The 14,030-nt window shown below is 39.4% G+C and overlaps 1 non-coding gene across 1 annotated transcript; it reads right to left on the bottom strand.

Annotated features, from left to right (window-relative positions):
- Window positions 1-11,477: 11,477 nt before the first annotated feature.
- LOC130462171 (small nucleolar RNA R71) lies at window positions 11,478-11,584 on the bottom strand. The gene has a single exon (XR_008922306.1). It is a non-coding gene; the product is annotated as a small nucleolar RNA R71 (small nucleolar RNA).
- Between the last annotated feature and the right edge of the window lie 2,446 nt (window positions 11,585-14,030).

Raw genomic sequence — 14,030 nt, 5'->3', positions numbered from 1 at the left:
CTTTGAAATACGTTCTTGTTTATGTGACTTCATGTATTTCGTTTTTTTTAAATTTAAATTAATATTTTCGTAATTATAATAATAATAAAAAAAAAAAATTTACTGCTGCTGCTACAGTACCGTAAATATATATATATATATATATATATATATATATATATATATATATATATATATATATTGTATTTATTTATTAATTATTTGTCGTTTAAATAATTATTCGTTTAAACAAATTAATTCTTATAAATCATTCTCGTTTTATTCTTTTATGCTTCAATGTTTGATATACTATGTTTATTCTGAGAGATGGGTAGCATAGGAAAGGGCATATAGAATAGGAACATTGTGTCTGCATTATGTCAACATGATTGTACTTTTGTGCCTGCTAACTGTCGTGTCTTTCCTATGCTTTGCCATTAATACATATTCTTACTTGTTGTTTATTGTGGGATCATACGGCAAGCGAGAGTACTAATTACTAACATAGAAACTATGTTTAATTGTTATAGATCACTAATCATGTATGGCATACAAGGAAATAGAATAGGGAGCAATTCTAACCCTATTGTTCTAAGCGATGATGAAAATGAAATGGATTACGAGTCTGACATTAACAGTTACACCAGCCATGAACTTGTTCTGCGTCAAGTTTTAAGAGCAGGAGAACCTGATAGTGATGATGAAGCCCTTCGTGAATTTGATCGTGCTAGAGGGCAAACTAGGGTCGATATTTATCAAGCTGTTTTGAGACCTGAAAGCGATTCGGAGCCTGAGTTTGAGCATGAATTTGGGTATGAGTTCGAACATGAATTTGAGTTTGAGTTCGAGCATGAATTGGAGGTTGAGCCTGAGTTTGAGTTTGAGCCTGAACCCGAGCCTGAACATGAACCTGAACCTGAGCCTGAGCTAGAGGAAGCTAATCATCAACTTCAAGGTCTACGAAGATCCTCTAGGCCAAGAAAGGAAGCTTATTATTTTGATATGGATGATGATGATGAACTTAAATATGAGTTATTCACCCTAGAAGGTTATAGCGAATCAAAGGACAAGTCTGATGATGTTTCCCTTTAGCTTTGCTTGCATATTTAGTTGTGTGTGAGAAAAATGTTGGACAATTCGCCCAACCACAGTTTATGTTTATATCGTAGAACCTTTTTCTTTATTTTGAGAACATGTGTGTTAATATTTAGGATGGTTATCGACATTCTTCTGAGGAATAAAAGCTAGATTATTGACTATCTAAAAGATCAAGGTTTATTACGGGCACGCAAGGGGGAATGTTTTATTCTTTTATTCTACCTTATTATTCGTGATGTTTGAAGTTATTCCTTGTCTCTCAGTTGAATGTTCTGCATGATTGTTCATTTTGTGTGAATTTTGAATGTTGATGTGATATTGCATTACTAGAGGATAATATAAGTAAAGTTTGAACCTGAATTAGAGTATATTAATTTCAGGTCGCGCTCTAGGATGGCCAATAATAGTGACCTAGCTGCTGCTATTTGCCTCTTGGCGGAAAAACTAACCCAGGAAAGAACTGAGCGCCCCGATTCTGCAGGGGACATGTTTGAAAGGCTTGCGAAAGTTAAGCCACCATACTTTAAGGGGCAGGCAGACCCCACCTTCCTTGAAAACTGGGTCAGGGAGTTTGAGAAACTATTTGGGGCGGTAAACTGTCCTGAGTATATGAAAGTAGGCCAAGCTGTCCTCTACCTGAAAGATGAGGCCGACCTTTGGTGGAGGGAAAATGGGACTAGACTAAGTGCTGTTGAGGGATTCAATTGGGATTCTTTTATTGTTGCTTTGAGGGGGAAGTTTTATCCTCCTTTTATGAGGAAGCAAAAAGCCCAGGAGTTTATCAACCTTAGGATGGGGAATATGACCATTGCTGAATACTACAGTAAGTTTATAGCTTTGTCGAGGTTTGCACCTGAGGTGGTAGCTACTGAGGAACTAAAGGCTCAGAGGTTTGAGAAGGGGTTAACCGATGAGATCCAACTGGGATTAGGCGGGGAAACCTTTACTTCCTTAGACATTGTGTATGGGAGAGCTGCTCATATTTATGGCCTGCAGACCAGGAGAGACAAAAAGAATATTGCTGTTGGGGATAAAAGGAAAGAGGTTAATGTTGGGGGAAGTCAGGGGAACTTCAAAAGGAATAGAAATGGAAATGGGAATGGTAATGGTAATTTCCAAGGAAGAAACAACCAGGGGAATAACTATAACAACAGAAACCAAACCGACAGAGTATACCACTGCAGGAGGTGCAAAAACAACCACCCTGGGAAGGATTGTAAAGGGGAATTGGTAATTTGCAACTATTGTTTTAAGAAGGGACATAGGGAGTTTGAGTGCTTCACAAAGCAGAAGAAAGAGCAGAATGGTAGTGGGAGTAGTAACCAAGGGAAACCAGGGTTTAACCATTCGGGGAACCAAAGTTCGAAGCCTGCTGGGGCACCAAATAACCAGGGAAACCAAAACAAACCTGCCAATGGAAACAACAATAACAACAAGGCTCCTGGAAAGCTATTCGTAATGAGTAGAAATGAAGCTGAACGTTCTGCAGATGTAGTTTCGGGTACTTTCTTTGTTCCCTCCTTACCTGTTAAAACGTTGTTTGATTCAGGGGCAACTTATTCTTTTATTTCGTCCTCTATTGTTAAAAGTTTGAAGCTAGTAGATTTTGAGGCAATTGATTTACCTATTAGTATGCCTACTGGTGCAACCATAAGGTGTACGAAATTATTTAAGAACTTGCCCTTGAAGATAAAAGATTGCACTTTTCCATCTAATTTGATAGAATTTAGTTTGGGGGACCTAGATGTGATTTTGGGGATGGATTGGCTAAGCTTATACAAGGCCAGGATAGATTGCGAGATTCAGAAAGTAAGCCTAAAGAACCCTACTGGGAAATCAATATCATATAGACGTTTTGGGAAGTCTAGGAACTTTGGGGTGATCTCCGCATTGCAAGTGAGGAAATTGGTCAATAAAGGGTGTGAACTATTTTTCTGTAGTGTCCAAGATGTGAGTAAGGAAGTTGGGGTAAAGATAGAGGATGTCCCAATCGTAAGAGAATTCGTAGATGTATTTCCGGATGAGATCCCGGGTATGCCAGCGGCTAGAGCCCTTGAGTTTACCATAGAGTTAAATCCCGGAACCGCACCTATATCCAAAGCACCTTATAGGATGGCACCCCCAGAAATGAGTGAGTTAAAGACACAATTGCAGGACTTGTTCGACAAGGGGTACATTAGGCCTAGTGCATCACTGTGGGGAGCTCCAGTATTGTTTGTCAAAAAGAAAGATGGGAGTATGCGGCTATGTATTAATTATAGGGAGTTGAACAACGTAACAATCAAAAACAAATATCCTTTGCCTAGGATAGATGACCTGTTTGACCAGTTGAATGGGGCAAGTGTATTCTCAAAGATTGATTTGCGTTCGGGATATCACCAATTGAGGGTAGCTGAGAAAGACATTCCTAAGACTGCATTTAGGACTCGTTATAGCCATTATGAGTTTACAGTAATGCCTTTTGGGTTAACCAATGCACCCGCCATATTTATGGATTTGATGAATATGATTTTCCATGAATTCCTAGATAAGTTTGTGGTGGTATTCATTGATGATATTCTGATCTATTCGAGGAATGAAAGGGAACATGATGAACATTTGAGGGTTATCTTGGAGACGCTTAGGAAGAACCAGTTGTATGCAAAGTTCTCTAAGTGTGAGTTCCGTCTGGAAAAGGTAGCATTTTTGGGACATTATGTGTCAAAGGAAGGAGTCTCTGTGGATCCTGCCAAGATTCAAGCTGTGAGTGAGTGGCCTACTCCAAAGAATGTGTCTGATATTCGGAGTTTCTTAGGTCTAGCTGGGTATTATAGGAGATTTGTGAGAGATTTCTCAAAGATAGCAAGACCCATGACCAACTTGATGAAGAAAGAATCAAAATTTGAGTGGAGCGAAAAATGTGAGGAAGCCTTCCAAATTCTCAAAGAGCGTTTAACCTCAGCACCTGTTTTGACCTTGCCTGATGGGAATGAAGGGTTTGAGGTATATAGTGATGCGTCGAAGAATGGGTTGGGGTGTGTGTTACAGCAAAATGGGAAGGTGATTGTGTATGCGTCGCGTCAATTAAAACCATATGAGGCTAATTACCCTACCCACGATCTAGAGCTAGCTGCGATTGTTTTCGCTTTGAAAATTTGGAGACATTACCTCTATGGGGCAGCATGTAAGATCTTCATAGACCACAAAAGCCTAAAATACATTTTCACCCAGAATGATCTCAACATGAGACAAAGAAGATGGTTAGAGTTGATCAAGGACTATGATTTGAACATTCAGTACCATGAGGGGAAAGCAAATGTAGTTGCCGATGCATTGAGTAGGAAATCTAGCCATAGTATGAATGTCTTGGTAGTGCCTGAAGAGTTGTGTCGAGACATGCAGAAACTTAGCCTGGAAATAGTAAATCCTGGGGAAACCAAAGCAAAACTGAGTGCATTGTCATTGGGGTTGTCTATATTCGAGGAGATTAGAGAAAGTCAAGCTGGGGATGAGTGCTTAGAGAAAATCAAAGAAAAGATGGGTCAAGGGAAAGAAGTAGATTTCAAGATTCATGAAGATGGTAGTTTGAGGTTCAAAGGGAGATGGTGTGTACCACAGAAGTGTGAAGAACTCAAGAGACGTCTTATGGATGAGGGGCATAATACTCCATATTCTGTGCACCCTGGGGGTGACAAGTTGTACAAAGACCTAAAGCAAATCTATTGGTGGCCTAATATGAAACAGGAAGTTGCCGAGTTTGTGTCTAGATGCCTAACCTGTCAGAAAGTCAAAATAGACCACAAAAGACCCATGGGGAAAGTTCAACCTTTAGAAGTGCTTGGATGGAAGTGGGATTCCATTTCTATGGATTTTGTTACTGCCTTGCCTAGATCAAAGAACGGAAATGATACCATTTGGGTGATCGTGGACCGTCTAACAAAATCAGCCGTGTTTATTCCGATTAAAGAGACATGGAAAAAGAAATAGCTTGCAAAGACTTACATTAAGCATGTAGTGAGGTTGCATGGGGTCCCAACCGATATTATCTCAGACCATGATTCAAGATTCCTCTCGAAATTTTGGCAAAAGGTCCAGTTGAACCTTGGGACAACTTTGAAAATGAGCACTGCTTTCCACCCTGCAACCGATGGTCAGACTGAGAGAACTAACCAGACTATGGAAGATATGTTGAGGGCTTGTGCGATTGACTTTAAGGGTAGTTGGGAAGACCATCTAGACTTGATCGAATTTTCTTACAACAATAGTTACCATGCAAGCATTAAGATGGCACCTTTTGAGGCCCTATATGGGAGAAAGTGTAGAAGTCCCACCTGCTGGAATGATTTCAGTGAGAATATAGTCTTGGGAACGGAATTTATTGAGGAGACTGTCAGGAATGTAAAAATGAATCAGGCTAGAATTCAAGCTCCCCAGGATAGGCAAAAGAGTTATGCTGATTTGAAAAGAAGAGATGATGAATTTGCGGAAGGTGATAAAGTGTTCCCGAAAGTATCACCAACCAAGGGTGTGATGAGATTTGGGAAAAAGGGCAAGCTAAGTGCCAAGTACGTAGGCCCATATGAGATTCTGCAGCGAATAGGGAAAGTAGCATACAAGTTAGCCTTGCCAATGGAGTTCGAAAAGATGCACGACGTGTTTCACATTTTCCAAATAAAGCGCTATATCCCTGATGAGCGTCATATCTTAGAGCCTGAGAGAATCCAGATTGATAGTAGCCTCACATACGAAGAAAGGCCTGTGAAAATCCTTGATAGAAAAGTGCGTAGTACACGCAATAAGGACGTCAGCATAGTGAAAGTACCTTGGTCGAACCACGAGTACGAAGAGGCAACGTGGGAAGCCGAAGCTGAAATGAAGATCAAGTATCCAGAGTTATTTTCTGAGGTCAGTTACGAGGGCGTAACTCGTTTTCTTTAAGAGGGGTAGAATGCGATAGAAATTCGCGCTTTTTACCTATTTTTATGGTGTTTTTATGCATTTTATGCTTATTTTTAGCAACCTTTACATGATGATGCAAGTAAATAGATTCTCCGCATAAGAAAATGTGTTCTTGAGTATTACAAGTAACGCTTAGTTGGCAAAAGAGTGCACAAGAGTGGCACAAAATACTTCTACAATAAGACTAAGTTGAAAAGTTTGGAAAGATATGTGAATTTCCGTGCCAAGTTTCGGGACGAAACTTCTTTTAAGAGGGGTAGATTGTAATCCCCCGTAATTTTATTATATTTTATTTATATATTTTAACGTATATTTAATATATTTAAATGTAATTTACGAATTTTAGAAATGAATATGTAATTAAAATATAATTATGTTATTACATTTTGAATATTTTAAATGATTTATGAAATCAAAATTGATTTTTGAATTTTACGTTAAAACGAATTCGGATTTTGAAATCACGTTCTATTGAAATTAGAAAGCAAATCCTAACCATTTCGGATTCAGCAACCTAAATTCTACTCCTAGCCCAATTGGGCAAAGCCCAAACCAACAAAACCCCCAAAACCATACTCCCTTCTCTTTTCTCATTCACGTAAAACAAACCAAACCCTCCTCTCTCCCCTCCATACTCACGTGAAACCAAAGAAAGAAAAAAAAAAAGAGGAAACTCCTTCCTCCAATCTCACGCTCACCCTCAGCCGTCCTCTCTCCCTCCACGCCGTCGCCGAGCCGCCGCCGTCCAGCACTCCTCAGCCGCCGCGAGTACGGTAACACCCTCCTCTTCATCCTTCTTTTTCGTCTTCCCTCTTTCCTTCCCCTCTGTTTTCGTCCTCCCCTTAACGTCCTCGACTGTCGCGCAGCTACCGCGACCCAGGCCAGCCAACAATCAGCCGGTCAAGCTCGTCGTGAGCCACCACCTACCAGCCGGCGAAACCTCTCTCTCCTCTTTGGTTCTTGGTTATTTCTTAAACCCTAAGTAACTAATTATTTTAATTAATTATAATTGTTAATTTAAATTATGTTCTTGATATTAAATTCATAATTTTTATGGTTTGAACATGATTTTCAGATGTTGGTTGAGTTTATAAACGAATTAATTTCAAGTTTTGGTTGATTGAATTATAAGTTAGGGCTTATTTATGATTTATTAATTTGAATTATGTTTCTTGAATTAAAGTGATGATTTTTGTAATTTAAATTATAAATTTCAGATTATGCAAATTATATAATAAAGTTATTAATTTTCAGATTATCAAATTACTTTGAAATATGAATTTTGATTGTTTAAAGTATGAAATTCAAGGTTTTTATGATTTTTAATCATGATAGGTTGAGTATGAATTATTGAATTGGTTGTTTTGAGATACTAGGAACGTAGATTGACCTTGGTGAAGCTTTTAAATGAATTTATATTGCTGAAAATTTAAAGTACGATGTTTGCAAAAGTTTTCATCGAATTTCAATCACTAGTTCAATAATTATGATGCTAGGAAAGCAAATATTCAAGTTTTGATATTGGGGAAAGTTCTAAATATATTTAGGATGCATTTAGAATGCTTTATTATGGTTGTCAATGATTAGAAATTGATTGAGACTACTTGTTGGTTGTTTAGGCGGAGAATTCTCTTTAGGCGACTTTTGAAAGTGTTAAAGTGGCCTATCAGTTTGTTTACACAAGGTACGTACATACCTGCGTGCTTGGAATGTGTGCTAATTGTTGAAACCATGTTGAATTTGTTGTTGAACTTGGTTATGTTGATATTATTGTTGAACTTGGTGATGTTGATATTATGGACGAACTTGGTTATATGGAATGTGCATGTTTAATACTGTTGGGCAAACTTATTGAACTTATTTTGCACTAAGAGAACTGTAACATGTTAGTATGGATGATTGATACAAACATGTTGGTTGGGGATACTAGATTATTCTATATGATTGGTTTGGATCGATTGGTTGTTGTTCCCTTTTTAGCTTTTCACTACTTTATGAGGGCCGAGGACCTTGTTTAGTAAGTTGAAACTTTATACCCATATACAGGGTTGATCATGGTTAAAGGAAAGGTTGGGTAAATTGGAATGAGTCTTGATTGATGCCTTTATAATCACGTACTTAATTCCAAGATAAAAACAGTTGTGAACGAATGTGGATTATATGCCTTATGTGATTGTTGAGTCATAACAGAGTCTCAATTTGTAAATCATGTAAAGTGAAACTGAGTAGCAATAGCTTTAGACTGTGCACGTCTAAAGTGACGGACAAACAGGAGTTGGGGTTCATGGTGGTAGCCCATGGCCTTTATCTCGGACCGGATTGATCACCGTGTCCTATTTTTATTCAAATGTTCCTCGATATCGCAGGTCTCTGAGGTTACGAAGTCGCGCCCGTACCTCGTCTTCCTTAGTGAAGGATGTCGGACGGTCAACTCGGTCCATTGTCTATTTCAACTAAAATAATATTATTGTTGTAGGTCTAGCCTAGTCTAGTCAAGTATGGTCGTCAAATTATCATGTTATGTCTGCCCTTGTTTATGTTCATTAGTATCATGTTAGGGTTGTTCGTTAATAGTATCATGTTAGGATTATCATTGTTTTAGTATGTAGTACTCAGCTTTGCTGATTACGTGCTTTGTTTGTGTGTGTTGATCATGGCTATGCCTTATTGATCCTGTGATGACCCAACTTTGGTGAGCAGTCTCTAAGGATCAATAAGCGTTGCCCATCTACAGGTTTGAAGATGATGCATCATTGGGATCGGGATTAGAGAGCTTGTAGTCATATTTGCTTTATTAAGTGATTTGGTTTGTTAACTTAAATTTGAAATTGTCGTACTATTCGTATTTCCTTATTTCAGTTAATTGGTTTTGGACCTAATATGTAATAAGATTATTTATGAACCTAAAAGTTAGTTTTATGTTTTCCGCTGCAAAATTCTGAATAAGCCGTTACGTTTTCACACGGGCGATAATACTTTGATAATTCCCTACAGTTATATTTAAAAAGGGTTAATTTAGAGAATGGGAATTGTCGGGGTGTTACATGCCTATACACCACAAGCAGGACTAGATGCTTCAACTAGACAAGAATTTCGGGAGGATTTGGAAGAAGTGGTGCAACGCGTCCCTAGATGTGAGAAACTGGTCATTGGTGGGGATCTCGACAGATATGTAGGCTCGAGTCGTCATGGTTTTTAAAGCATTAATGGTGGTTTTGGGTATGGGGATCGGAATGAAGCGGGAAATGCTATTCTGGATTTTGCATTGGTTTGAGAAAAAACACTCACACCTAGTAACCTATAGGAGTGGAAGTAATACGAGTCAGATCGACTTCTTTTTAGTAAGGATTTCTTTGAGACAGTACCACACCAATTGTAAGGTGATTTCGGGTGAGTGATATGTGTGTTTTATATAGAGTTTTACCCCCGTCCCTTAGTACTTTTATGCATCAAATGAGCTCTTAGGAGCCGTTTTTAGTACTAATATGTGTTATTGAGTGTGCCTTGTGAGAAATTGGTCTTTTTAGACTCGTTTCATGGTGATTTAGGCCACTACACGAGCCTGAGGAAGTTCGGGACCATTATCGTCGACTTTCGGGAGCCTTAGATGCTTACGGTTGAGCCCCGGGAGTTAGACTCAGTGATATGGGCGAAGGATGATGACTTTTGCAAATCGCCATTTGAGCTGAGGGAAAAGTGAGAAGATCGGGCGAAATGAAAGTACTTTGAAGTCATCGCTGCGCGCCCGATCGGGCGGGCTTCACCCGGTCCGGATCGGGCGGTCATCTGGGTACTGCTGTGGAATTTACGCAAACCGCCCGATCGGGCGGATTTTGGCCTGATCGGGCCGACTATCGAGCACTTCGCCCGATCGGGCGACGCCAACCCTTGCTGCTTATGCGCGTGATTTAATTCCGGTTTTTGGCTTGTATTTTGGGCAAACTATAAATACTAGCCCTTTTATTTTTAGTAGACACCTTATTTTCTAGTATTGAAACACTTAGTTTATTTTCCTTAGCTTATTATTTTCTCAAATTTTGTTCAACACTTAGTTTTTATTTCCAATAAAAAATTCAAGCTTTATTATTTCATTGTTCTTCAATTCGGTATTGCTTCTTACTTTAATTTATTTTATTGCTTTAATCATGTTTCCAATCAAATTAATTGCTTTGTTTATTGATAATATGTGTGAGTAGTCTATTTTCTAGGGATTGGGGATCCATGAATAATTATGAAGGGATGATTGAATAATTGTGATTGTTGGTATTGTGATTGATTCCTATTGATTGGTTTATTCTACTATGCAATTAGATTTGCGCAGGTTTAATTGTATTAGTTAAGCAATATCAAGTTAAGATTCCAGAGATGCAATTTGATGTTTAGGCTTGTGCCAATAGGTGGAATTATGATTAATACGTAGCGAGAGCCGTTAATTATAAGTCTATGATTAGTATCGATTCGAGAGAGCATGCTAGTCTAATTAATCGCTTTATTGATTATTTTCAATTGTTTATCATCCTGGATTGTTATTTGTTGGTGAACCTATGCCCTAGATCCTTTAATATCTGAATTCTTAATTGTTTAATTATCGTCGTAGTCTTAGTATACAAACCAACCAAATCTTGTTTCCCAATAGTCTAGATTAGTTGATTAGTAGTAGAAAGAACATTGTTTCCCTGTGGATTCGATCCTGACATCCCTTGCTACCTAGCTAGTGGACTTAGGTTATTTTTGACTGGGTGATACGACTTTAGCCTGTCAAATTTTGGCGCCGTTGCCGGGGAAACGGTTTTATTTTCTGTTATTTCTAGATTATTGTTTGTTACTTCTCAAGGAACTCCCGTTCCTTTAGATCGGATCTCACGACTGTTTTCTAGTTTTGCCTGTTTATGCCCAGGACTGTCCATACCAGCGATCTGACTTCGTTCGATCCTGAACCTGAACGGACCTTCCGTAGACGGCGTAGATTCGTTGAACAGTTGAGAGACTATTCGGACTCTAAATCCGACCATCTGAGTGGCAATCTATTCCATACAGATTCAGAGATGGGTGACGAAACACCACCATATAAGCCAAGGCTTACAGACTATTCTAAGCCAAGGCTTACAAACTATTCTAAGCCAATTATGTCTGTGCTTCCCAAGGCGATCATGCCTTCTATTGCGGTCGAGAATTTCAAGATTGAACCCCAGTTGATAAATATGATTGAGAGACACCAATTCGGTGGAGAAAAGGGTAAAGACCCTAATCTCCATATTCAGTCTTTCATTCAATATTGCGCTACTGTTAAGCAGAAGAATCTAACACCAGAGCAGACTATGGAGATGCTCTTTTCATTTTCATTGAGTGGGAAGGCAAAGCTATGGATTAATGGGCTTAACCGAGCAGCTATGAAAATCACCGATTGGGATTCTTTGGCTCTTGCTTTCTATGTGAAATATTTCCCACCTGAGAAGATAGCTCGGCTGAGGGGTCAGATAATTTCTATTACTCAACAAGCAGATGAGAGTTTGTTCGAGGTCTGGGAGAGATTCAAGGATTTGCAGAGAGAGTGCCCGCACCATGGTTTGAATGACTGGTTTTTTATTCAGCAGTTTTATAATGGTCTGGGTAATGAGTCTAGACTTGTTTTGGATTCAGCCGCCAGTGGGAGATTCATGCAACTTGAGGTGCCTAGAGCTATGGAGGTGATTGAGGAGATGGCCATTCATAGTGCCCAATATGGGAATCCTAGAGGTTTTTCCGACCGGGGTGTTAAGCATGAGATGAATTCTATTGAACAGCTTACTGCTCAGCTAACTGCCCTACATCACGGGCATGATAATATGCAATCACATCTTCCCAGTCCACCCAACATGCTAGTGTCGCTGCAATGAGTGCCCAATATTCCAACGTCTGTGATAGTTGCGGGATGCAAGGTCATTATGCACATGAATGTAGGAGCTCTATCGAACAATGCAATGCATTCCAGTCCTACAAGCAGAATAATCCATACTCCACCTCTTATAATGAGGGGTATAAAAATAACCCTCTACTATCATATAGGAGTACTAATGTCCAGAACCCCCATCGGATTCAACATCCTCCACCACCACAACAACCCTACCAACCACCACCACAGCAATCATACCAACTGCGGAGTAACTAAAACCAGCAGTCTAGTGGACCACCTGGGTTCCCTAGACAAAACACATCCCCTCCACCACCACAACCTCAACCCACACAGTCTGATCCTATGCTTGTAGAGATGAGGAATATGATGTTGCAATTGCAGAAGTCTCTGAGCAAAAAGGATGCCAAAATTGATGCTCTTACTGCTCATAACAAGATCACTGATACACAGTTGGCACAAATGGCTACTACTCTTGCAGGGAGACCCCAAGGTCATCCCCCTCACAGCCCAAGAACAGAGAGTCTGTAAATGCTGTCACTTTGCGGAGTGGATATGAGTATGATGGACCGCCTATGACTATTGAAGGAGATGTTGAAGCGTCTGTCAGTGATGCTATGCCGGAAGAAGGCGAGAAGGTGGTCAAGGAGAAGGAAGCTAGCACAAGGGTTGAGAAGAAAGTTGAGATAAAAGTCCCACCTATCAAACTTCCCTTCCCTCACCGTCAGCTCAAGAACAAGCTAGGCAAGCAGTTTGGTAAGTTTTTTGAAGTGGTAAAGAATCAGCAGGTAACAGTCCCTTTCACTGAATTAATTACTCAAGTACCTGCATATGCTAAATACATGAAAGACATCCTGACTAGGAAGAGAGCATTCAGTGAGGTGGTGACTGTTGCATTTACTGAAGAGTGCAGTGCCTTACTACAAAATAAGTCTCCGCCCAAGTTGAAGGACCCTGGGAGTTTCTCTATCCCGTGTAACATTGGCAATCTTTTTATTGACAAAGCTTTATGTGATTTAGGTGCCAATGTTAGTGTCATGCCCTTGTATGTCTTTACTAAATTGAATATGGGTGATTTAAAAGTTACCAACATAACTCTGCAAATGGCTGATCGATATGTGAAGTACCCCCTAGGTGTTCTAGAAGATGTGCCTGTTAGAGTAGGTAATTTTTTTTTCCTGTTGACTTTGTTGTGTTGGAATGGAAGAGGACAGACAGATTTCCATTATTTTAGGTCGACCCTTCCTACACACTGTGGGGGCAGTCATTGATGTCAAAAATGGTAAGCTAACTTTAAATGTGGGGGATGACAAGTTACTTTCAATTTAAACCATGTTGCTAAGAGTCCCATGATAGAGGAGTCATGTTGTGGTGTCAATGTATTTAATGATTATTTCAATGATAAATTGACTCATACTAACTCTAGCAACTCTTCGGAGAAAACACGTGTTTTGAATTGCTTTGCAAGTGGAGGTGACCGGAGTATCAACTCTTTGGCATGGGTTCAAAAGGGGGCACGGCTTGATGACGATGTGACCCAAAAGGCCTAAGATTCTGTCAACGGTGGGCACCGTATTCATGACCGGGGTCGTGATCCGTCACTTTCCGCGCCACAAATGTAACACCCCGACAATTCTCCTTTTTCTAAAACAACCATTTTTATAAATATAACTATAGAGAATTATCAAGGCATTATCGCCCGTGTGAAAACGTAACGGCTTATTCAGAATTTTGCAGCGGAAAACATAAAACTAACTTTTAGGTTTATAAATAATCGATTACATATTAAATCCAAAAACCAATCAACGAAAATAAGGAAACGTAAATAGTACGACAAGTTTCAAGTCCAAATTAACAAACCAAGTCACTTAGCAAAACGAAAATAAATACAAGCTCTCTAATCCCGATCCCAATGATGCATCATCTTCAAACCTGTAGATGGACAATGCTTATTGATCCTTAGAGACTGCTCACCAAAATGGGCCATCATAGGATCAATAAGGCATAGCCATGATCAACACACACAAACAAAGCACGTAATCAGCAAAGCTGAGTACTACATACCAAAACAATAATAATCCTAACATGATTCTATTAAACGAACAATCCTATCATGATGCTAATA

This window comes from Spinacia oleracea, chromosome 5, assembly GCF_020520425.1.
Source record: "Spinacia oleracea cultivar Varoflay chromosome 5, BTI_SOV_V1, whole genome shotgun sequence".
NCBI lineage: Eukaryota > Viridiplantae > Streptophyta > Magnoliopsida > Caryophyllales > Amaranthaceae > Spinacia > Spinacia oleracea.
Note: the sequence above shows the minus strand (reverse complement) of the source record. Positions and strands in the feature narration are given on the sequence as shown.